This window comes from Bombina bombina, chromosome 8 (genome assembly GCF_027579735.1).
Source record: "Bombina bombina isolate aBomBom1 chromosome 8, aBomBom1.pri, whole genome shotgun sequence".
NCBI lineage: Eukaryota > Metazoa > Chordata > Amphibia > Anura > Bombinatoridae > Bombina > Bombina bombina.
The window spans coordinates 279,885,257-279,911,145 of NC_069506.1; the positions used below are offsets into that span (position 1 = coordinate 279,885,257).

Consider the following 25,889-nt stretch of genomic DNA (forward strand, 5'->3'; position numbering starts at 1 on the left):
GGAGAACATCCCTGACACAACACCATACCATAGAAGGTGCTCCAGAAATCACGAGTTCCCTGTTACATCGTAGCAAATAAAAAACTGCAGGCTAGGCAAGCATCGACAGCAGAGAAAGGGTAACTTATCCCAGCAGCTAACAAGGAGCTCTCTAAAAGAACACCAAGCCACCTGAAACCAGAACTCGCAATGACCAGCTTCCAGGTAGGAAGGCTGACTTAGCCATCGTGGAACTCAAACCACCGAATAGCGCCGAAAATCTCGACAACAGCTCTCAACCGGAATGCCGGGCTCCAAGGAGTGTCCCCTCCCAGCAGCAGATGCCGTCAGAAGGAGGAGGACATCAAAAGTCCTCCCACCGAAGGGGAGGACAGACTCAAGAAAGAAAAAGGTCAACACTGCATAAAGTAACCGATCCCCGACCTTCCTTTCAGGGTAATGGTTCCAGCCCAAAGGCTAGTCAAAGACAGAAGACAAGAGTCCCAGACCTCTTGAAGAAAAAGGAGCAAAACCCACGAGTAGAACTCTGACTCTGACCACTGCCAAAAACGGCATACTACCGTGAGTCAAGACAGACTTCGTGTTCGGGTTCGATACCCCCTACACAGCTGTCCCCCATAAAGAGGAACACTTCCCAAGGGAAGAAGTTCTCAGACCCCCAGAATCTAAATATCAGAATCAAACAAATAACAGGAGCTTTACCAGGAATCAACCCCCCCCGCCTCCTGCTGCAGGAACGGTGGAACCAGTCACTACTCCACATCTCCCTATTCCAAGATTCCGAGAACATAGAAGGGAAAAAAAAAACCTACAAGGCAAGAAAAAAACCCACAGGCCGTCACAGATACTGAGGTAACTCCAAATTAAGGAGAACACACCAGAACCCATCCCCCACTCCAGGTGTAAAAAAGGGAACAGAACCACCCTACCATAGAGGCAAGACCCCCTCGGCCAATATTGCCAGTCAAGCGGAAAGGACACCTGGAGTCTACAAGGAGCATCAAATTCGCCAGAAAACCAGTAGAGACCCGTCAGGGAGACCTTGAACCTCAGCCTCAGGCAGATAGGAATCTCCCATGAGAAACAGAACCCCACCCCCGTCAAAGGAACACAAAACCTAGATTAAACCGAACCGTCCAAACCCGATCCAGGGAGAGACATGGTCCTAAGCCAGAGTCATCAAAAAACGGAATTGAGCGAAAGATCTAACATCCTCAGGAACCCTAAGCTGCCTCCTATGATAAGGAGCTCACTAACTAAAGTCTGTAGACTTAACAACCTAGTAAACAACCTCAAACCCAAGAGTCTGCAAGAACTCCTGACCAGTTTAAGCTTTGGCACCCAGTGCTCCTGGATCACAAGGAAACCCTTTAACAGGGTAAAGGCTGGGAGCCTCACAGCTCCTCACATAAGACAGGGTAACCCCTGCACTCCACCTACTAGAGCAAACGCAACGCTGAGCAAAGGAAGAAGGACATGCCCGCACTTTCAGCCCAGATGATCCAACCCAAGACGGGAAGGAACGAGACTCTGCCACCGCAAGTAATGCTATTAGGCTAAAGAGTCCACACTCGGAAGAAATACAAGTGAGGACCCAAATCATTCACCACCTGGAAAACTAGACTACGGAGGTCATTCACATCTCCCAACTCCAAAGGAATGGACACTACAGTTCCGAGTCCCCAGGGACCTGTAAGAACCATGATGACGTCTGAAAAAAACAAAACAGACTCGTATCCTAAGCAAATATCCAGAAGAAAACAACCTTAGATCGGAACTCACAACCCTCCGTTCGGGAGCGTTGGACTCACACACTAGGCGCCATACTTTGAATTAGGATTCTAGCCCGGAGTCCATATCAATAGGCCAAGGGACATTCAGAATCCAACAGGATTCAATCAGCACCACAAGGGTGACATGAACCCAAGTAACAGCAGAGAGTGCCTGACCAGCACCTGTCTGGTATAAGGATACTCCAGAACTGTCCAAGGTCCAAGAAAATTCGACCGAAGGTTCAATAATTAAACTAGAAAACATAACTCTGTTATCCAAAAGTGTGCAACTTCCGCGGAAGTGCCCATGCGACCACAAAATCGCAAGCCAGAGAAGAACGTTCCCAAAACGGAAGTATATCAGACATAAGCTTTAAGAAAACAAATCAAACACATCCTAACTGGATCAAAATAAAAGGAAGGCAGCACCCGCAGGTGAAAGCCCAAGGTTAATGGGAATGCCAACGGGACCAGCCTATCAGAGGCCCCATCCACTCAAGCTCAGAACTGGAACCAAAACTTAAAAGAAGAAAAAGAAAAACGAAGACCTTAAGGAGATTAGCTTCATCCCCAAACGTCTATCCAGGTTGCCATCCAGCATCTAAGGCCTCGGATCCCTCGGCCCACTAGGAACGGAATCTTCTAACATCGCCAAAACATGTCTTAAAAGGACATGAAGACGTGCCAGCCTATAACGGAAGGCAAAATCATCCCTCGCTGGATCAATGAAATACCCCGGCCCCAAGGTTGGGGCCCCTGAAGCCTCAGAGGTCAATGCTTCCCCAAGAGGCCGAACTGAATCGGGTGATCACACGCCCGACGGGCCTTGGTTGACAGAACACGGACAGTATCTTAAAAATATTTCACTTGGGATATATAAATGAGCCAGCGCCATAGAAAGGCAGGCAGCTAAACCTGTAAATGCTGATTGCCTAGGAGCTGTTAATATGAGTCTGGATGGTTTCACAGAAAGACTCTCCCTGCATCTCCAGACTCTAACTTTCATCCATGCTTTCACTGAAATTACTTAAATCTCCAGTCCCATTTCAAAGAGTACAACCCTACATAAGAGACTATCTCGAACTTCTGACACTTCTCTGCCAACCTCCTGTGATGAAAGGCAAATAATGACTGAGGGATAAGGGAAGTGGGGGAGGTATTTAAAGCCTTTGGCTGGGGTGTCTTTGCCTCCTCCTGGTGGCCAGGTTCTGAATTTCCCAAAAGTAATGAATGCAGCTGTGGACTCTTCCCGTTTAAGAAGAAAACATGTTTTACTGCAATGTATATAAATACTACAGTATGCCTGCTCTCACACAAAGTATTAATACTTTTATCCCCCAGGGCAGATGGGAGCTATTTTATGTTGCACTGATCTATAGTATCTATCTCTATCTGTATCTGTCTATCTCTGTATCTCTATATCTATCTATCTTTGTATCTATCTATCTTTGTATCTAAGAGAAGAAATCACTTAGCGCCTACTACTAGTTTTGCCCTTAGCTTTGATAGGTGACCCCTAGTGGTCTGGTAAGTTATGAGAAAAGTCGGAAAATATCAAAGCGCCAGCGAACCGGCTGGGTTCAGAATGTAAAGCCAATTCCCTCACAATATGGGTTAAGGGTATTTGTCTTAACCAATAAATTATTTGTCTTAACCCATATTGTGAGGGAATTGGCTTTACATTCTGAACCCAGCCGGTTCGCTGGCGCTTTGATATTTTCCGACTTTTCTCCTATCTTTGTATCTATCTATCTATCTATCTATCTATCTATCTATCTTTAATCTATCTCTGTATCTATCTATCTATCTATCTATCTATCTATCTATCTATCTATCTATCTATCTCTGTATCTATCTATATATCTATCTATCATCTATCTATGTATCTATCTATCTTTCTATCTAGCTATCTCTGTATCTATACATGTATCTATCTGTATCTATATCTATTTATGTATCTATCATCTATCTCTGTATCTATCTATCTATCTATCTATCTATCTCTGTATCTATATATCTCTGTATCTATACATATATATCTGTATCTATATCTGTATCTATATATATGTATCTCTCTGTATATGTATCTCTCTGTATATGTATCTATATCTATATATTTATCTATCTAATCTTGCACTCTGTCTATTATCTGCAGTTACATCAGAGAGGCTGTGTGTACTCTGCAGCCTCAGCCTAAACTTTATAGCACATTCTGATTCATCAGGAGTCTATGTGGTTATCTGCTCTCCTCTGGTGTGGATTGGCTTAGCCCAGAGGGTAAGGATGGTGCGTGAGACAGTCATAGCACAAACATCATATCTGGCACCAGGTTGGTTGAAATGCTAGTCTCTTGCTCTAGGTGCTGATGTTTGGGACTTCCTTTGGCAGGGGGCTTAAGGTACAATGGTCTCAGAGGTGTAGGGTCAGTGTGTGGGTGGGTTTAGAGTGAAATGTAGGTTTCTGAGGTTTTCGTGGGCCAGGCGATAGCAGCAGTAGATGGGGTTTGGTGGGAATCCTCATTGGATGTTAATTTGTGTGGATGGTTTTGCAGTTGGTTGTTGTTCTGGATCAATGCAGAGCAAAGTAAATACTGCTGGTAATTAAGGAAGAGGTGAGCAAATTACTGAGTTAATATAGTTTGTTGACCGTGATGTGAAGCATATGGTGCAGGTAGAGGTTAATCAGTGGGGCTAATACCTTGGTGGGGTATAATGCAGGTAGTGGTTAATGAGTGGGGCTGGGTGCAGGTAAAGGTTAAACGAGTGGGGCCAATACTTTGTGTGAGGTATGATGCAGGTAGGGGTTAATGAGTGTGGCTAATACCTTGGTGGGGTATGATGCAGGTAGGGGGTTAATGATTGGGGATAATTATTTGTGTGGGGTATGGTGCAGGAAGGGGTTAATGAGTGAAGATAGTACATTTTGTGGGGCATGGCATAGGTAGGGTTAATGAGTGGGGGCTAATGCCTTTTTGTGGGGTATGGCATAGGTAGGGGTTAATGAGTGGGAAGAGTACATTTTGTGGGGTATGGTGCAGGTTGATGTAATAAGGAGCTATGGGGCACTTCATCATCTCACTAGCGCAAATTAATGTAAAAAGGAGCACTTCATTATCTCACTAGTGGCAAATTAATGTAATAAGGAGCACTTTATCTTCTCACTAGCGGTAAATTAATGTACCAAGGAGCACTTTATCATCTCACTAGTGGCGAATTAATGTAATAAGGAGCACTTTATCTTCTCACTAGTGGCAAATTAATGTAATAAGGAGCACTTTATCATGTCACTAGTGGCAAATAAATGTAATAAGGAACACTTCATCTTCTCACTAGTGCAAATTAATGTAATAAGGAGCACTTCATCTTCTCACTAGTGGCAAATTAATGTAATAAAGAGCACTTCATCTTCTCACTAGTGCAAATTAATGTAATAAGGAGCACTTCATCTTCTCACTAGTGGCAAATTAATGTAATAAGGAGCACTTCATCTTCTCACTAGTGGCAAATTAATGTAATAAGGAGCACTTCATCTTCTCACTAATGGCAAAGTAATGTAATAAGGAGCGCTTCATCATCTCACTAGTGGCAAAGTAATGTAATAAGGAGCGCTTCATCATCTCACTAGTGGCAAAGTAATGTAATAAGGAGCACTTCATCATCTCACTAATGACAAAGTAATGTAATAAGGAGCACTTCATCTTCTCACTAGTGGCAAATTAATATATTAAGGAGCATTTCATCATCTCACTAGTGGCAAATTAATGTATTAAGGAGCACTTCATCTTCCCACTAGTGGCAAATTAATGTATTAAGGAGCACTTCATCTTCTCACTAGTGGCAAATTAATGTATTAAGGAGCACTTCATCATCTCACTAGTGGCAAATTAATGTAATAAGGCGCACTTTATCTTCTCACTAGTGGCAAATTAATGTAATAAGGAGCACTTCATCTTCTCACTTGTGGCAAATTAATGTAATAAGGAGCACTTCATCTTCTCACTAGTGGCAAATTAATGTGCTAAGGAGCACTTCATCTTCTCACTAGTGGCAAAGTAATGTACAAAGGAGCACTTCATCTTCTCACTAGTGGCAAAGTAATGTACTAAGGAGCACTTCATCTTCTCACTAGTGGCAAATTAATGTAATAAGGAGCACTTCATCTTCTCACTAGTGGCAAATTAATGTACTAAGGAGCACTTCATCTTCTCACTAGTGGCAAAGTAATGTACTAAGGAGCACTTCATCTTCTTACTAGTGGCAAAGTAATGTACAAAGGAGCACTTCATCTTCTCACTAATGGCAAATTAATGTAATAAGGAGCACTTCATCTTCTCACTAGTGGCAAAGTAATGTACTAAGGAGCACTTCATCTTCTCACTAGTGGCAAAGTAATGTACAAAGGAGCACTTCATCTTCTCACTAATGGCAAATTAATGTAATAAGGAGCACTTCATCTTCTCACTAGTGGCAAAGTAATGTACTAAGGAGCACTTCATCTTCTCACTAGTGGCAAAGTAATGTACAAAGGAGCACTTCATCATCTCACTAATGGCAAAGTAATGTAATAAGGAGCACTTCATCTTCCCACTAGTGGAAAATTAATGTATTAAGGAGCACTTCATCTTCTCACTAGTGGCAAATTAATGTAATAAGGAGCACTTCATCATCTCACTAGTGGCAAATTAATGTACTAAGGAGCACTTCATCTTCTCACTAGTGGCAAAGTAATGTACAAAGGAGCACTTCATCTTCTCACTAGTGGCAAAGTAATGTACTAAGGAGCACTTCATCTTCTCACTAGTGGCAAATTAATGTAATAAGGAGCACTTCATCTTCTCACTAGTGGCAAAGTAATGTACTAAGGAGCACTTCATCTTCTCACTAGTGGCAAAGTAATGTACAAAGGAGCACTTCATCTTCTCACTAATGGCAAATTAATGTAATAAGGAGCACTTCATCTTCTCACTAGTGGCAAATTAATGTACTAAGGAGCACTTCATCTTCTCACTAGTGGCAAAGTAATGTACTAATGAGCACTTCATCTTCTCACTAGTGGCAAAGTAATGTACAAAGGAGCACTTCATCTTCTCACTAATGGCAAATTAATGTAATAAGGAGCACTTCATCTTCTCACTAGTGGCAAAGTAATGTACTAAGGAGCACTTCATCTTCTCACTAGTGGCAAAGTAATGTACAAAGGAGCACTTCATCTTCTCACTAATGGCAAATTAATGTAATAAGGAGCACTTCATCTTCTCACTAGTGGCAAAGTAATGTACTAAGGAGCACTTCATCTTCTCACTAGTGGCAAAGTAATGTACAAAGGAGCACTTCATCATCTCACTAATGGCAAAGTAATGTAATAAGGAGCACTTCATCTTCCCACTAGTGGAAAATTAATGTATTAAGGAGCACTTCATCTTCTCACTAGTGGCAAATTAATGTAATAAGGAGCACTTCATCTTCTCACTAGTGGCAAATTAATGTAATAAGGAGCACTTCATCATCTCACTAGTGGCAAATTAATATAATAAGAAGCACTTCATCTTCTCACTAGTGGCAAATTAATGTAATAAGGAGCACTTCATCTTCTCACTAGTTGCAAATTAATGTAATAAGGAGCACTTCATCTTCTCACTAGTGGCAAATTAATGTAATAAGGAGCACTTTATCATGTCACTAGTGGCAAATAAATGTAATAAGGAACACTTCATCTTCTCACTAGTGGCAAATTAATGTAATAAGGAGCACTTTATCTTCTCACTAGTGCAAATTAATGTAATAAGGAGCACTTCATCTTCTCACTAGCGGCAAATTAATGTAATAAAGCGCTCTTCATCTTCTCACTAGTGACAAATTAATGTAATAAGGAGCACTTCATCATCTCACTAGTGCAAATTAATGTAATAAGGAGCACTTCATCTTCTCACTAGTGGCAAATTAATGTAATAAGGAGCACTTCATCTTCTCACTAATGGCAAAGTAATGTAATAAGGAGCGCTTCATCATCTCACTAGTGGCAAAGTAATGTAATAAGGAGCGCTTCATCATCTCACTAGTGGCAAAGTAATGTAATAAGGAGCACTTCATCATCTCACTAATGACAAAGTAATGTAATAAGGAGCACTTCATCTTCTCACTAGTGGCAAATTAATATATTAAGGAGCATTTCATCATCTCACTAGTGGCAAATTAATGTATTAAGGAGCACTTCATCTTCCCACTAGTGGCAAATTAATGTATTAAGGAGCACTTCATCTTCTCACTAGTGGCAAATTAATGTATTAAGGAGCACTTCATCATCTCACTAGTGGCAAATTAATGTAATAAGGCGCACTTTATCTTCTCACTAGTGGCAAATTAATGTAATAAGGAGCACTTCATCTTCTCACTAGTGGCAAATTAATGTAATAAGGAGCACTTCATCTTCTCACTAGTGGCAAATTAATGTACTAAGGAGCACTTCATCTTCTCACTAGTGGCAAAGTAATGTACAAAGGAGCACTTCATCTTCTCACTAGTGGCAAAGTAATGTACTAAGGAGCACTTCATCTTCTCACTAGTGGCAAATTAATGTAATAAGGAGCACTTCATCTTCTCACTAGTGGCAAATTAATGTACTAAGGAGCACTTCATCTTCTCACTAGTGGCAAAGTAATGTACTAAGGAGCACTTCATCTTCTCACTAGTGGCAAAGTAATGTACAAAGGAGCACTTCATCTTCTCACTAATGGCAAATTAATGTAATAAGGAGCACTTCATCTTCTCACTAGTGGCAAAGTAATGTACTAAGGAGCACTTCATCTTCTCACTAGTGGCAAAGTAATGTACAAAGGAGCACTTCATCTTCTCACTAATGGCAAATTAATGTAATAAGGAGCACTTCATCTTCTCACTAGTGGCAAAGTAATGTACTAAGGAGCACTTCATCTTCTCACTAGTGGCAAAGTAATGTACAAAGGAGCACTTCATCATCTCACTAATGGCAAAGTAATGTAATAAGGAGCACTTCATCTTCCCACTAGTGGAAAATTAATGTATTAAGGAGCACTTCATCTTCTCACTAGTGGCAAATTAATGTAATAAGGAGCACTTCATCTTCTCACTAGTGGCAAATTAATGTAATAAGGAGCACTTCATCATCTCACTAGTGGCAAATTAATGTAATAAGGAGCACTTCATCATCTCACTAGTGACAAATTAATGTAATAAGGAGCACTTCATCTTCTCACTAGTTGCAAATTAATGTAATAAGGAGCACTTCATCATCTCACTAGTGGCAAATTAATATAATAAGAAGCACTTTATCTTCTCACTAGTGGCAAATTAATGTAATAAGGAGTACTTCATCTTCTCACTAGTGGCAAATTAATGTAATAAGGAGCACCTCATCATCTCACTAGTGGCAAATTAATATAATAAGAAGCACTTCATCTTCTCACTAGTGGCAAATTAATGTAATAAGGAGCACTTCATCTTCTCACTAGTGGCAAATTAATGTAATAAGGAGCACTTCATCTTCTCACTAGTGGCAAATTAATGTAATAAGGAGCACTTCATCTTCTCACTAGTGGCAAATTAATATAATAAGAAGCACTTCATCTTCTCACTAGTGGCAAATTAATATAATAAGAAGCACTTCATCTTCTCACTAGTGGCAAATTAATGTAATAAGGAGCACTTCATCTTCTCACTAGTGGCAAATTAATGTAATAAGGACCACTTCATCTTCTCACTAGTGGCAAATTAATATAATAAGAAGCACTTCATCTTCTCACTAGTGGCAAATTAATGTAATAAGAAGCACTTCATCATCTCACTAGTGGCAAATTAATATAATAAGAAGCACTTCATCATCTCACTAGTGGCAAATTAATATAATAAGAAGCACTTCATCATCTCACTAGTGGCAAATTAATATAATAAGAAGCACTTCATCATCTCACTAGTGGCAAATTAATATAATAAGAAGCACTTCATCTTCTCACTAGTGGCAAATTAATGTACTAAGGAGCACTTCATCTTCTCACTAGTGGCAAATTAATGTAATAAGAAGCACTTCATCATCTCACTAGTGGCAAATTAATATAATAAGAAGCACTTCATCATCTCACTAGTGGCAAATTAATATAATAAGAAGCACTTCATCTTCTCACTAGTGGCAAATTAATGTAATAAGGAGCACTTCATCTTCTCACTAGTGGCAAATTAATGTACTAAGGAGCACTTCATCTTCTCACTAGTGGCAAATTAATGTAATAAGGAGCACTTCATCATCTCACTAGTGGCAAATTAATATAATAAGAAGCACTTCATCTTCTCACTAGTGGCAAATTAATGTAATAAGGAGCACTTCATCTTCTCACTAGTGGCAAATTAATATAATAAGAAGCACTTCATCTTCTCACTAGTGGCAAATTAATGTAATAAGGAGCACTTCATCTTCTCACTAGTGGCAAATTAATGTAATAAGGAGCACTTCATCTTCTCACTAGTGGCAAATTAATGTAATAAGGAGCACTTCATCTTCTCACTAGTGGCAAATTAATGTAATAAGGAGCACTTTATCATCTCACTAGTGGCAAATTAATGTAATAAGGAGCACTTTATCATCTCACTAGTGGCAAATTAATGTAATAAGGAGCACTTCATCTTCTCACTAGTGGCAAATTAATGTAATAAGGAGCACTTTATCATCTCACTAGTGGCAAAGTAATGTAATAAGGAGCACTTCATCTTCTCACTAGTGGCAAATTAATGTAATAAGGAGCACTTAATCTTCTCACTAGTTGCAAATTAATGTAATAAGGAGCATTTCATCATCTCACTAGTGGCAAATTAATGTAATAAGGAGCACTTCATCTTCTCACTAGTTGCAAATTAATGTAATAAGGAGCACTTCATCTTCTCACTAGTTGCAAATTAATGTAATAAGGAACACTTCATCTTCTCACTAGTGGCAAATTAATGTAATAAGGAGCACTTCATCTTCTCACTAGTTGCAAATTAATGTAATAAGGAGCACTTCATCTTCTCACTAGTGGCAAATTAATATAATAAGAAGCACTTCATCTTCTCACTAGTGGCAAATTAATGTAATAAGGAGCACTTCATCTTCTCACTAGTGGCAAATTAATATAATAAGAAGCACTTCATCTTCTCACTAATGACAAAGTAATGTAATAAGGAGCACTTCATCTTCTCACTAGTGGCAAATTAATGTAATAAGGAGCACTTCATCTTCTCACTAGTTGCAAATTAATGTAATAAGGAGCACTTCATCTTCTCACTAATGACAAAGTAATGTAATAAGGAGCACTTCATCTTCTCACTAGTGGCAAATTAATGTAATAAGGAGCACTTCATCTTCTCACTAATGACAAAGTAATGTAATAAGGAGCACTTCATCTTCTCACTAGTGGCAAATTAATGTAATAAGGAGCACTTCATCTTCTCACTAGTTGCAAAGTAATGTAATAAGGAGCACTTCATCATCTCACTAGTGGCAAATTAATGTAATAAAGAGCACTTCATCTTCTCACTAGTGGCAAAGTAATGTAATAAGGAGCACTTCATCTTCTCACTAATGGCAAAGTAATGTAATAAGGAGCACTTCATCTTCTCACTAGTTGCAAAGTAATGTAATAAGGAGCACTTCATCTTCTCACTAGTTGCAAAGTAATGTAATAAGGAGCACTTCATCTTCTCACTAGTTGCAAAGTAATGTAATAAGGAGCACTTCATCTTCTCACTAATGGCAAAGTAATGTAATAAGGAGCGCTTCATCATCTCACTAGTGGCAAAGTAATGTAATAAGGAGCGCTTCATCATCTCACTAGTGGCAAAGTAATGTAATAAGGAGCACTTCATCTTCTCACTAGTGGCATATTAAGGTAATAAGGAGCACTTCATCTTCTCACTAGTTGCAAATTAATGTAATAAGGAGCACTTCATCTTCTCACTAGTTGCAAATTAATGTATTAAGGAGCACTTCATCTTCTCACTAGTGGCAAAGTAATGTAATAAGGAGCACTTCATCTTCTCACTAGTGGCAAATTAATGTAATAAGGAGCACTTCATCTTCTCACTAGTGGCAAATTAATGTAATAAGGAGCACTTCATCTTCTCACTAGTGGCATATTAAGGTACTAACTTGCTCTCCAGTTTCTAATTGTGATTGATTGTTTTCGAAATAAAAAAATCAGCAGCATCAGCATCGCTCACTCAGGCACAAGATGCTGTATGTTTAACAACAAAGGACGCAGATGCCCTTGTGAGACTGTTTAGTAGAATTGGCTACTGGCCATTGAGTTTTTCACTAGCCAAGCTCACTATTTGCATGATAAAGCTACTTGCTGCTTAATTAACGAGCAGTCGTCACTTTAATTAGCATGTTTGCCTGCTGCTTGCTTCTCTCTGCAGATTTAATCCATTTCCTCATTAGCTGCTGGCAACAGAGCCAGCCCAGACCTTTAACACTTTTGTAACCACAAGGGAGGTGGCAAGTGCTGCAGTTAGGTCACTATAAAAAGCAGAACTCAGCACTCACATTATCGCTGTGATCTTTAGTAATGTCACCAGCTTGTGATGTGTCCCCTTGTTGAAGGGTCCCTAGACATCACACTAAGAGGTAGGTGGCCCCTGCTAACCCTCTCTGCATCCCCCATCTTGCCACATGGACCTATAACTTTAATATGCTGCCAGTAACCATTAAATGAGACACTATTTCAGCTGAATCACTAATGCTAATTAGACAGTCATTACTTAAGTCATCAGAAGTGCTAGTGATCTACATGTGCCATAGTGTAATGATGTGCAGCAGCCCTCTCTGGCTCTATTGCTTTGTGATAACTTCCTAACACTTTGGGCAAGATTATTTTAAATTTCTAGGATGGGACATAAAGATCTTCATACAGGAGGCAGCTCGCAGGGAGAAGCCTTTTTTTAGAGAGAGTTCCCAACCCCTGTTAGTGGCGAGATGCCTCCCATAGAAAGTAATGCTAGCTGGGTAGTGTAATTTTAGCTGGGAAAAGTGAAGTTAGCAGCGAGTAGGGAGCACACATACAAAATTAAATCCTGCAGCTAATTATAATCAGGTTACTCTGCTTTCAGCGTATAGCACCCTATGATTTGTAATTTTTCTATAAAATATAATTTCTTGCAGCACAGTGTGATGACTTAACAATACAACTGTTATACTGCGACTTTACTGCATCTTCATTAATTTGTTTCACGTGTCTCCTTCAGATACATAAATGAAGGGAACGCCCCTTTGTGAAAACGCTGTACTCAAGGCAAAAACTGCCCTTATAGAATTGTAGCATTTCTTACAAAACCTCACAGCAAGATAATCAGCCGTACGCAGCAAGATCATCAGCCGTACGCAGCAAGATCATCAGCCGTACGCAGCAAGATCATCAGCCATGTGCAGCAAGATAATCAGCCGTGCGCAGCAAGATAATCAGCCGTACACAGAAAGATAATCAGCCGTACGCAGCAAGATAATCAGCCGTGCGCAGCAAGATAATCAGCCGTGCGCAGCAAGATAATCAGCCGTACACAGCAAGATAATCAGCCGTGCGCAGCAAGATAATCAGCCGTACACAGCAAGATAATCAGCCATGTGCAGCAAGATAATCAGCCGTGCGCAGCAAGATAATCAGCCGTACACAGCAAGATAATCAGCCGTACGCAGCAAGATAATCAGCCGTGTGCAGCAAGATAATCAGCCGTACACAGCAAGATAATCAGCCGTGTGCAGCAAGATAATCAGCCGTACGCAGCAAGATAATCAGCCGTGTGCAGCAAGATAATCTGACATAATTAAATCCACTACAAGCCCTTTCCGAGCGGCTTTTTGTACGATTTTCAGGTGTACAACACTTCATTTACTAGCATTGACGCCTCTTTTGGGCAGCTGATCCTGCTGTGCACAAGGATTTTTGTTGGTGTGAGAGCCCCCTTATCTGTATAACATGTACCAGTAATGTGAGGGAGGCAGCAGGCACTCGCAGTGCTCCTCACATTTACTTGTAAATAAACTAATGACACAGATTGTTACAGCTCCAATTACAACAAACTACTTGCTACTCACCTGCTGGCACTGTGGTCACTGCAACTGATGTCTTTGGTCACTAGAGAAAGAGATAATACACTGATTACTTGTCAAATACAGTAAATTATTTTATTATCTTTACATGTGTTACAGTCATGCTGCCCTAGGTCTGTACAACACACTACATAACTGTATGCTGCCCTAGGTCAGTACAACACACTATATAACTGTATGCTGCCCTAGGTCTGTACAACACACTATATAACTGTATGCTGCCCTAGGTCAGTACAATGCACACTACATAACTGTATGCTGCCCTAGGTATGTACAATGCACACTACATAACTGTATGCTGCCCTAGGTCTGTACAACACAATACATAACTGTATGCTGCCCTAGGTCTGTACCACACACTACATAACTGTATGCTGCCACAGGTCTGTACCACACATTATATAACTGTATGCTGCCCTAGGTCTGTACAACGCACACTTCATAACTGTATGCTGTAGGTGACAACAGGACATGTGTGTAACATAGATAGAATGTTCCTCTATACAGACACAGATATACTAATATTACTAGGTGAAAACAGGACATGTGTGTGTGGCATTGATAGGAGGTTCCTCTATACAGGCAGCGATATACTAATATTATTAGGTGACAACAGGACATGTGTGTGACATAGATAGGAGGTTCCTCTATACAGGCAGTGATATACTAATATTATTAGGCGACAACAGGACATGCAGGTGACATAGATAGGAGATTCCTCTATTACAGACACAGATATACTAATATTATTAGGCGACAACATGACATGTGTGTGACATAGATAGGAGGTTCCTCTATACAGACACAGATATACTAATATTATTAGGTGACAACAGGACATGTGTGTGACATAGATAGGAGGTTCCTCTATACAGACACAGATATACTAATATTATTAGGCGACAACAGGACATGTGTGTGACATAGACAGGAGGTTCCTCTATACAGACACAGATATACTAATATTACTAGTGACAACAGGACATGTGTGTGGCATTGATAGGAGGTTCCTCTAAACAGGCACTGATATACTAATAGTATTAGGCAACAACAGGACATGTGTGTGACATAGATAGGAGGTTCCTCTATACAGACACAGATATACTAATATTATTAGGCGATAACATGACATGTGTGTGACATAGATAGGAGGTTCCTCTATACACACAGATATACTAATATTACTAGTGACAACAGGACATGTGTGTGACATAGATAGGAGGTTCCTCTATACAGACACAGATATACTAATAGTATTAGGCGACAACAGGACATGTGTGTGACATAGACAGGAGGTTCCTCTATACAGACACAGATATACTAATATTACTAGTGACAACAGGACATGTGTGTGGCATTGATAGGAGGTTCCTCTATACAGACACAGATATACTAATATTATTAGGCGACAACAGGACATGTGTGTGACATAGACAGGAGGTTCCTCTATACAGACACAGATATACTAATATTACTAGTGACAACAGGACATGTGTGTGGCATTGATAGGAGGTTCCTCTAAACAGGCACCGATATACTAATAGTATTTGGCGACAACAGGACATGTGTGTGACATAGACAGGAGGTTCCTCTATACAGACACAGATATACTAATATTATTAGGTGACAACAGGACATGTGTGTGACATAGATAGGAGGTTCCTCTATACAGACACAGATATACTAATATTATTAGGCGACAACAGGACATGTGTGTGACATAGACAGGAGGTTCCTCTATACAGACACAGATATACTAATATTACTAGTGACAACAGGACATGTGTGTGGCATTGATAGGAGGTTCCTCTAAACAGGCACCGATATACTAATAGTATTTGGCGACAACAGGACATGTGTGTGACATAGATAGGAGGTTCCTCTATACAGACACAGATATACTGTACTAATAGTATTAGGCGACAACAGGACATGTGTGTGACATAGATAGGAGGTTCCTCTATACAGACACAGATATACTAATATTATTAAGCGACAACATGACACGTGTGTGAAATAGATAGGAGGTTCCTCTATACAGACACAGATATACTAATATTACTAGTGACAACAGGACATGTGTGTGACATAGATAGGAGGTTCCTCTATACAGACACAGATATACTAATATTATTAGGCGACAACAGGACATGTGTGTGACATAGATAGGAGGTTCCTCTATACAGGCACAGATATACTAATATTATTAGGCAACAACAGGACATGCGTGTGACATAGATAGGAGGTTCCTCTATACAGACACAGATATACTAATATTATTAGGCGACAACAGGACATGTGTGTGACATAGATAGGAGGTTCCTCTATACAGGCACAGATATACTAATATTATTAGGCGACAACAGGACATGCGTGTGACATAGATAGGAGGTTCCTCTATACAGACACAGATATACTAATATTATTAGGCGACAACAGGACATGTGTGTGACATAGATAGGAGGTTCCTCAATACAGACACAGATATACTAATATTACTAGGGGACAACAGGACATGTGTGTGACATAGATAGGAGGTTCCTCAATACAGACACAGATATACTAATAGTATTAGGCGATAACAGGACATGTGTGTCACATAGATAGGAGGTTCCTCTATACAGGCACATATATACTAATATTACTAGGTGACAACAGGACATGTGTGTGACATAGATAGGAGGTTCCTTTATAAAGGCACAGATAACATAATTTTTGTAAGAACTTACCTGAAAAATTCATTTCTTTCATATTGGCAAGAGTCCATGAGATAATGACGTATGGGATATACAACTACCAGGAGGGGCAAAGTTTCCCAAACCTCAAAATGCCTATAAATACACCCCCCACCACACCCACAATTCAGTTTAACAAATAGCCAAGAAGTGGGGTGATAAGAAAGGAGCGAAAGCATCAACAAAAAGGGTGGGCCTCATGGACTCTTGCCAATATGAAAGAAATGAATTTATCAGGTAAGTTCTTACATAAATTATGTTTTATTTCATGTAATTGGCAAGAGTCCATGAGCTAGTGACATATGGGATAGCAAATACCCAAGATGTGGAACTCCACGCAAGAGTCACTAGAGAGGGAGGGATAAAATAAAGACAGCCAATTCCGCTGAAAAAAATAATCCACAACCCAAATCAAAAAGTTTTAATCTTATAATGAAAAAAACTGAAATTATAAGCAGAATAATCAAACTGAAACAGCTGCCTGAAGAACTTTTCTACCAAAAACTGCTTCTGAAGAAGAGAAAACATCAAAATGGTAGAATTTAGTAAAAGTATGCAAAGAAGACAAAGTTGCTGCTTTGCAAATCTGATCAACAGAAGCTTCATTCTTAAAAGCCAAGGAAGTAGAAATTGAACTAGTAGAATGAGCCGTAATCCTCTGAGGCGGGGATTTACCCGACTCCAAATAAGCATGATGAATCAAAAGCTTTAACCAAGATGCCAAAGAAATTGCAGAAGCTTTCTGACCTTTCCTAGAACCAGAAAAGATAACAAATAGACTAGAAGTCTTTCTGAAATCTTTAGTATCTTCAACATAATATTTCAAAGCTCTTACCACATCCAAAGAATGCAAAGATCTTTCCAAAGAATTCTTAGGATTAGGACACAACGAAGGGACAACAATTTCTCTACTAATGTTGTTGGTATTCACAACCTTAGGTAAAAATTTAAATGAAGTCCGCAAAACCGCCTTATCCTGATGAAAAATCAGAAAAGGAGACTCACAAGAAAGAGCAGATAATTCAGAAACTCTTCTAGCAGAAGAGATAGCCAAGAGAAACAATACGTTCCAAGAAAGTAATTTAATGTCCAGAGGATGCATATGCTCAAATGGAGGAGCCTGTAAAGCTCTCAAAACCAAATTAAGACTCCAAGGAGGAGAGATTGACTTAATGACAGGCTTGATACGAACCAAAGCCTGTAAAAAACAACGAATATCAGGAAGATTAGCAATTTTTTCGGTGAAACAGAACAGAAAGAGCAGAGATTTGTCCTTTCAAGGAACTTGCAGACAAACCCTTATCCAAACCATCCTGAAGAAACTGTAAAATTCTAGGAATTCTAAAAGAATTACAAAACAACAAAAGATATTTTGGTGCACATCCAACCACTTAAGTCCACTCTTTCATGGCATATTAGTATATGCTTCTGTCTGCCAAATATACTTACATAGCTTCTAATAAGATTGGGATAAACATCTCGCAATAATATGAGCTTATATTTGTGCTGCAAAAACAAATATACTTCTATCTGCTAAATATATTTACATAGTTCAAATAAAATTGAGATTAACATCTTGCAATAGTATTGACTTATATTTATGCTGCAAATTTTTTTTATTTTTTTTTGCTTTTTAAAAAATGCCTTTAAATGAAATGGGATATTAGTCACACAATATGATCATATTCTGCTAAGCCAGTCTACCACTTACAAGGTGTCCCACATCAGACCGGTCCTATACTAACCAGTTTCCACACTGCAGCAAGTCATGTCTACACAGTGTGAAGCTTTCTAGCTTATTGAGTATATTTATCAGGAACACACCTGGGCTGGGTGGCGTGCCGTAACCAAAAGGGAGGGATTTGGTCAGCTCCCTATTTAAGAAATACAACAGAGGGGTTTTTTGGTTACGCACACCACAAAAGGACTGTGTAGACATGACTTGCTGCAGTGTGGAAACTGGTTAGTATAGGACCGGTCTGATGTGGGACACCTTGTAAGTGGTAGACTGGCTTAGCAGAATATGATCATATTGTGTGACTAAGATCCCATTTCATTTAAAGGCATTTTTTAAAAAGCAAAAAAAAAATAAAAAAATTTTGCAGCATAAATATAAGTCAATACTATCGCAAGATGTTAATCTCAATTTTATTTGAACTATGTAAATATATTTAGCAGATAGAAGTATATTTGTTTTTGCAGCACAAATATAAGCTCATATTATTGCGAGATGTTTATCCCAATCTTATTAGAAGCTATGTAAGTATATTTGGCAGACAGAAGCATATACTAATATGCCATGAAAGAGTGGACTTAAGTGGTTGGATGTGCACCAAAATATCTTTTGTTGTTTTGTAATTATTTTGGTCACTTTGGTAGCACTCCCACAATATGTGTGTTAAGTTTAAACAGTCCTTTTGTGGTGTGCGTAACCAAAAAACCCCTCTGTTGTAATTCTAAAAGAATACCAAGAGAACTTATGAGAAGAACACCATGAAATGTAAGTCTTCCGAACTCAGTAATAAATCTTTCTAGACACAGATTTACGAGCCTGCAACATAGTATTGATCACTGAGTCAGAGAAACCTCTATGACTAAACACTAAGCGTTCAATCTCCATACCTTCAAATTTAATGATTTGAGATCCTGATGGAAAAACGGGCCTTGAGATAGAAGGTCTGGCCTTAATGGAAGTGGCCAAGGTTGGCAACTGGACATCCGCACAAGATCTGCATACCAAAACCTGTGTGGCCATGCTGGAGCTACCAGCAGTACAAACGAACGCTCCATTATGATTTTAGAAATCACTCTTGGAAGAAGAACTAGAGGCGGAAAGATATAAGCAGGTTGATAATTCCAAGGAAGTGACAACACATCCACTGCTTCCGCCTGAGGATCCCTGGACCTGGACAGATACCTGGGAAGTTTCCTGTTTAGGTGAGAAGCCATCAGATCTATTTCTTGAAGCCCCCATATCTGAACAATCTGAAGAAACACATCTGGGTGAAGAGACCATTCTCCTGGATGTAAAGTCTGGCGAATGAGATAATCCGCTTCCCAATTGTCTATACCTGGGATATGGACTGCAGAGATTAGACAGGAGCTGGATTCCGCCCATGCAAGTATCCGAGATACTTCTTTCATAGCTTGAGGACTGTGAGTCCCACCTTGATGAATGACATACGCCACGGTTGTGACATTGTCTGTCTGAAAACAAATAAACGGTTCTCTCTTCAGAAGAGGCCAGAACTGAAGAGCTCTGAAAATCGCACAGAGTTCCAAAATATTGATTGGTAATCTCGCCTCTTGAGATTTCCAAACTCCCTGCGCTGTCAGAGATCCCCAGACAGCTCTCCAACCTGAAAGACTCGCATCTGTTGAAATCACAGTCCAGGTTGGACGAAGAAAAGAGGGCCCCTGAACCAAACGGTGGTGATCTAACCATCAAGTCTGAGATAGTCGAGTATTGGGATTTAAGGATATCAATTGTGATATCTTTGTATAATCCCTGCACCATAGGTTCAGCATACAAAGCTGAAGAGGTCTCATGTGAAAACGAGCAAAAGGGATCGTGTCCGATGCTGCAGTCATGAGACCTAAAACCTCCATGCACATAGCTACTGAAGGGAATGACTGAGACTGAAGGTTCCGACAAGCTGAAATCAATTTCAGACATCTTTGTCTGTTAGAGACAAAGTCATGGATACTGAATCTATTTGGAATCCTAAAAAGGTTACCCTTGTCTGAGGAATCAAGGAACTTTTTGGTAAATTGATCCTCCAACCATGTCTTTGAAGAGACAACACAAGTTGATTTGTGTGAGATTCTGCAGAATGTAAAGACTGAGCAAGTACCAAGATATCGTCCAAATAAGGAAACACCGCAATACCCCGCTCTCTGATTACAGAGAGAAGGGCACCGAGAACCTTTGAGAAGATCCTTGGAGCTGTTGCTATTCCAAAATGAAGAGCAACAAATTGGTAATGCGTGTCTAGAAAAGAGAATCTCAGAAACTGATAGTGATCTGGATGAATTGGAATATGAAGATAAGCATCCTGTAAGTCTATTGTGGACATATAATGCCCTTGCAGAACAAAAGGCAGAATAAGTCCTTATAGTCACCATTTTGAATGTTGGTATTCTTACATAACGATTCAAAATTTTTAGATCCAGAACTGGTCTGAAAGAAATCTCTTTCTTTGGTACAATGAACAGATTTGAATAAAACCCCAGACCCCGTTCCAGATATGGAACTGGCACAATTACCCCAGATGACTCAAGGTCTGAAACACATTTCAGGAAAGCCTGAGCCTTTACTGGGTTCACTGGAATGCGTGAGAGAAAGAACCTTCTCACAGGCGGTCTTACCTTGAAACCTATTCTGTACCCATGAGAAACAATGTTCTGAATCCAATGATTTTTAATTGAATTGATCCAAACATCTTTGAAAAATCGTAGTCTGCCCCCTACCAGCTGTGCTGGAATGAGGGCCCCACCTTCATGCGGACTTGGGGGCTGGTTTTGATTTTCTAAAAGGCTTGGATTTATTCCAGACTGGAGAAGGTTTCCAATTGGAAACCATTCTTTTAGGGGAAGGTTTAGGCTTCTGTTCCTTATTCTGATGAAAGGAACGAAAACGGTTAGCAGCCCTAAATTTACCCTTAGATTTTTTATCCTGAGGCAAAAAAGCTCCCTTTCCCCCAGTGACAGTTGAAATTATAGAATCCAACAGAGAACCAAACAATTTATTACCTTGGAAAGAAAGAGATAGCAACGTTGACTTAGAAGTCATATCCACATTCCAAGATTTAAGCCATAAAGCTCTTCTAGCTAAAATAGCTAAAGACATATACCTGACATCAATTCTAATGATATCAAAAATGGCATCACAAATGAAATTATTAGCATGCTGAAGTAGCTTAACAATGCTATATACATTATGATCTGGTACTTGTTGCGCTAAAGCCTCCAACCAAAAAGTTGAAGCCGCAGCAACGTCAGTCAAGGAAATAGCAGGCCTAAGAAAATGACCTGAACATAAATAAGCCTTCCTTAGATAAGATTCAAGCTTCCTATCTAAAGGATCTTTAAAAGAAGTACTATCTGCCATAGGAATAGTAGTACGTTTAGCAAGAGTAGAGATAGCCCCATCAACTTTGGGGATTTTTTCCCAAAACTCCAATCTATCAGACGGCAAAGGGTACAGTCTCTTAAACCTTAAAGAAGGAGTAAATGAAGTACCCAAACTATTCCATTCCCTAGAAATTACATCTGAAATAGCATCAGGAACTGGAAAAACCTCTGGAATAACTACATGAGGTTTAAAAAACAAATTTAACCGTTTACTGGTTTTAAAATCAAGAGAACTAGACTCCTCCATATCTAATGCAACACCTCTTTTAATAAAGAACGAATAAACTCCATTTTAAATAAATATGAAGATTTGTCAGTGTCAATATCTGAGGCAGAATCTTCTGAACCAGATAGATCCTCATCAGAGATAGATAAATCAGAATGCTGGCGGTCATTTAAAAATTCATCTAAATTATGAGAAGTTTTAAAAGACCTTTTACATTTATTAGAAGGAGGTATAACAGACAGCTGTGCTGGAATGAGGGCCGCACCTTCATGCGGACTTGGGGGCTGGTTTTGATTTTCTAAAAGGCTTGGATTTATTCCAGACTGGAGAAGGTTTCCAATTGGAAACCGTTCTTTTAGGGGAAGGTTTAGGCTTCTGTTCCTTATTCTGACGAAAGGAACGAAAACGGTTAGCAGCCCTAAATTTACCCTTAGATTTTTTATCCTGAGTCAAAAAAGCTCCCTTTCCCCCAGTGACAGTTGAAATTATAGAATCCAACAGAGAACCAAACAATTTATTACCTTGGAAAGAAAGAGATAGCAACGTTGACTTAGAAGTCATATCCACATTCCAAGATTTAAGCCATAAAGCTCTTCTAGCTAAAATAGCTAAAGACATATACCTGACATCAATTCTAATGATCCATTCCCTAGAAATTACATCTGAAATAGCATCAGGAACTGGAAAAACCTCTGGAATAACTACATGAGGTTTAAAAAACAAATTTAAACGTTTACTGGTTTTAATATCAAGAGAACTAGACTCCTCCATATCTAATGCAACACCTCTTTTAATAAAGAACGAATAAACTCCATTTGAAATAAATATGAAGATTTGTCAGTGTCAATATCTGAGGCAGAATCTTCTGAACCAGATAGATCCTCATCAGAGATAGATAAATCAGAATGCTGGCGGTCATTTAAAAATTCATCTAATTTATGAGAAGTTTTAAAAGACCTTTTACATTTATTAGAAGGAGGTATAACAGACAGGGCCTTCTGAATAGAATTAGAAACAAATTCTCTCACATTAACAGGAATATCCTGAACATTAGATGTTGAAGGAACAACAACAGGTAATGGACTACTACGAATGGAAATATTGTCTGCTTTTGAAAGTTTATCATGACAACTAACACAAACTACAGCCGGAGGAACAGTTACCACAAGTTTACAACAAATGCACTTAGCTTTGGTAGAACCGACATCAGGCAGTAGCATTCCAGAAGTAGATTCTGATACAGGGTCAGATTGAGACATCTTGCAATATGTAATAGAAAAAACAACACATAAAGCAAAATTATCAAATTCCTTAAATGACAGTTTCAGGAATGAGAAAAAATGCAAACAGAATAAGCCTCTGGAAACCAGAAGCAAAAAGAAACAAAGACTTAAATAATGTCAAGAAAACTGGCACCAAGTATGACGCCCACAATTGACAATTTTTTTTTGGCGCAAAGATCGTCTGCAAAAAACACGAGTGTCATAGATGACGCAACTACGTGAAAACTCTCTGCGCCAACTAAGACGCCAAAAATGACATCATAACGTCAACAAATGTAATTCTCGCACCAAAAATGACGCAATAAATTATAGCATTTTTTGCTCCCGCGAGCCTAACAGCCTGCAATTTAGAAAGAAAAGTCAGTTTGAAAAATTTTCGGGTAAGAATTTTTTTTTTATTCACATGCATTTCCCAAAATGAAACTGACAGTCTGTAAGAAGGAAATATACTGATTAACCTGAATCATGACAAATATAAGTATAAAACATATATTTAGAACTTTACATATAAAGTGCCAAACCATAGTTGAGAGTGTCATAAATAAAATAAGACATACTTACCAAAAGACACTCATCTACATATAGCAGATAGCCAAACCAGTACTGAAACGAGAATCAGCAGAGGTAATGGTATATAAGAGTATATCGTCGATCTGAAAAGGGAGGTAGGAGATTGATCTCTACGACCGAAAACAGAGAACCTATGAAATAGATCCCCAATAGGATGACCATTGCATTCAATAGGCAATACTCCCTTCACATCCCTCTGTCATTCACTGCACTCTGAGAGGAAAACCGGGCTTCAGTATGCTGCGAAGCGCATATCAACGTAGAATCTAGCACAAACTTACTTCACCACCTCCATAGGAGGCAAAGTTTGTAAAACTGAATTGTGGGTGTGGTGGGGGTGTATTTATAGGCATTTTGAGGTTTGGGAAACTTTGCCCCTCCTGGTAGGAATGTATATCCCATACGTCACTAGCTCATGGACTCTTGCCAATTACATGAAAGAAATACTAATAGTATTAGGCGACAACAGGACATGTGTGTGACATAGATAGGAGGTTCCTCTATACAGACACAGATATACTAATATTATTAGGCGACAACAGGACATGTGTGTGACATAGATAGGAGGTTCCTCTATACAGACACAGATAAACTAATATTATTAGGTGACAACAGGACATGTGTCTGACATAGATAGGAGGTTCCTCTATACAGACACAGATATACTAATATTACTAGTGACAAAAGGACAGGAGTGCTGGGCGATTACTGAGAGGCGCTGGCTGCGTGTAATGCGCAATAACTGAACACAAAGTGAGCAATCAGGGATCGGGGGGGGGGGGGGGGGGGACACACACAAAATCCCAAGGGCAGAGCAGAGCACAAATGGCAAATAAAAGGCTAAAACAGATATAGTAAGACGGGAGCACAATGGAAGGTGAAGAGAGGGTAATAGGCTTGGAGCAGAGACAGCCAGGGTTATGGGTCAGATGCCCACACAAACAGATGTGGGCACAAGGGCACATTCCCTCAATAGCATCTGGATCCCACACCACATGGGAAACATTTACTTTATGCCTAAACAATCATATGAAGTCTGATCGAAACAATTACAGGAATTCCCTTTCGTCACTTGTTGCCATCTCAGTGTTCCTGCTAAAACTTGTTTACAGACCCTCACGGCACATCCCCCCCAAAGGCAACAAGTGACCTGGGATATGTATCAGGTGTGCCTATCTATCGCATGGCTTATGGGTTTGTGACCATTTTCTGCCCGACTCATGGGTTTGTGCCCATCTACTGCCCGACTCATGGGTTTGTGCATATCTACTGCCCGACTCATGGGTTTGTGCACATCTACTGCTCGGCTCATGGGTTTGTGCCTATCTATCGTATGGCTCATGGGTTTGTGCCTATCTATCGTATGGCTCATGGCTTTGTGCACATCTACTGCACGGCTCATGGGCTGTACCCAGCATCAACTGCACGGCTCATGGGTTTGTGCCCAGTATCCACTGCACAGCTCATGGGTTTGTGACCAGCTTCCACTGCACGGCTCATGGGTGTGTGCCCAGCATCAACTGCAGGGCTCATGGGTTTGTGCCCAGCATCCACTGCAGGGCTCATGGGTTTGTACCCAGCATCCATTGCAGGGCTTATGGGTTTGTGCCCAGCATCCACTGCATGGCTCCTGGGTTTGTGCCCAGCATCAACTGCACGGCTCATGGGTTTGTGCCCAGCATCAACTGCACGGCTCATGGGTTTGTGCCCAGCATCAACTGCACATGCAAGGCTCATGGGTTTGTGCACAGCATTAACTGCACATAAAAGGCTCATGGGTTTGTGGCCATCTAACGGCACGGCTCATGGGTTTGTGGCCATCTACTGCACGGCTCATGGGTTTGTGCACATGTGCTGCACGGCTCATGGGTTTATGCACACCTACTGCACAGCTCATGGGTTTGTGTACATCTGCTGCAAGGCTCATGGGTTTGTGCACATCTGCTGCAAGGCTCATGGGTTTGTGCCCATCTACTGCACAGCTCATGGGTTTGTGCCCAGCATCAACTGCACATGCAAGGCTCATGGGTTTGTGGCCATCTACTGCACGGTTCATGGTTTT

General features: G+C 39.9%; 1 protein-coding gene across 1 annotated transcript in view; it reads right to left on the bottom strand.

The window, feature by feature from the left end:
- The window catches only part of CDON (cell adhesion associated, oncogene regulated), a 454,734-nt gene that overhangs the window by 226,378 nt on the left and 202,467 nt on the right, over positions 1 to 25,889 (bottom strand). Inside the window, exon 3 of the mRNA XM_053691402.1 lies at positions 13,866 to 13,905. The gene's annotated coding sequence lies outside the window, so the exon portion shown is untranslated. The remainder of the gene's footprint in view (positions 1 to 13,865; positions 13,906 to 25,889) is intronic.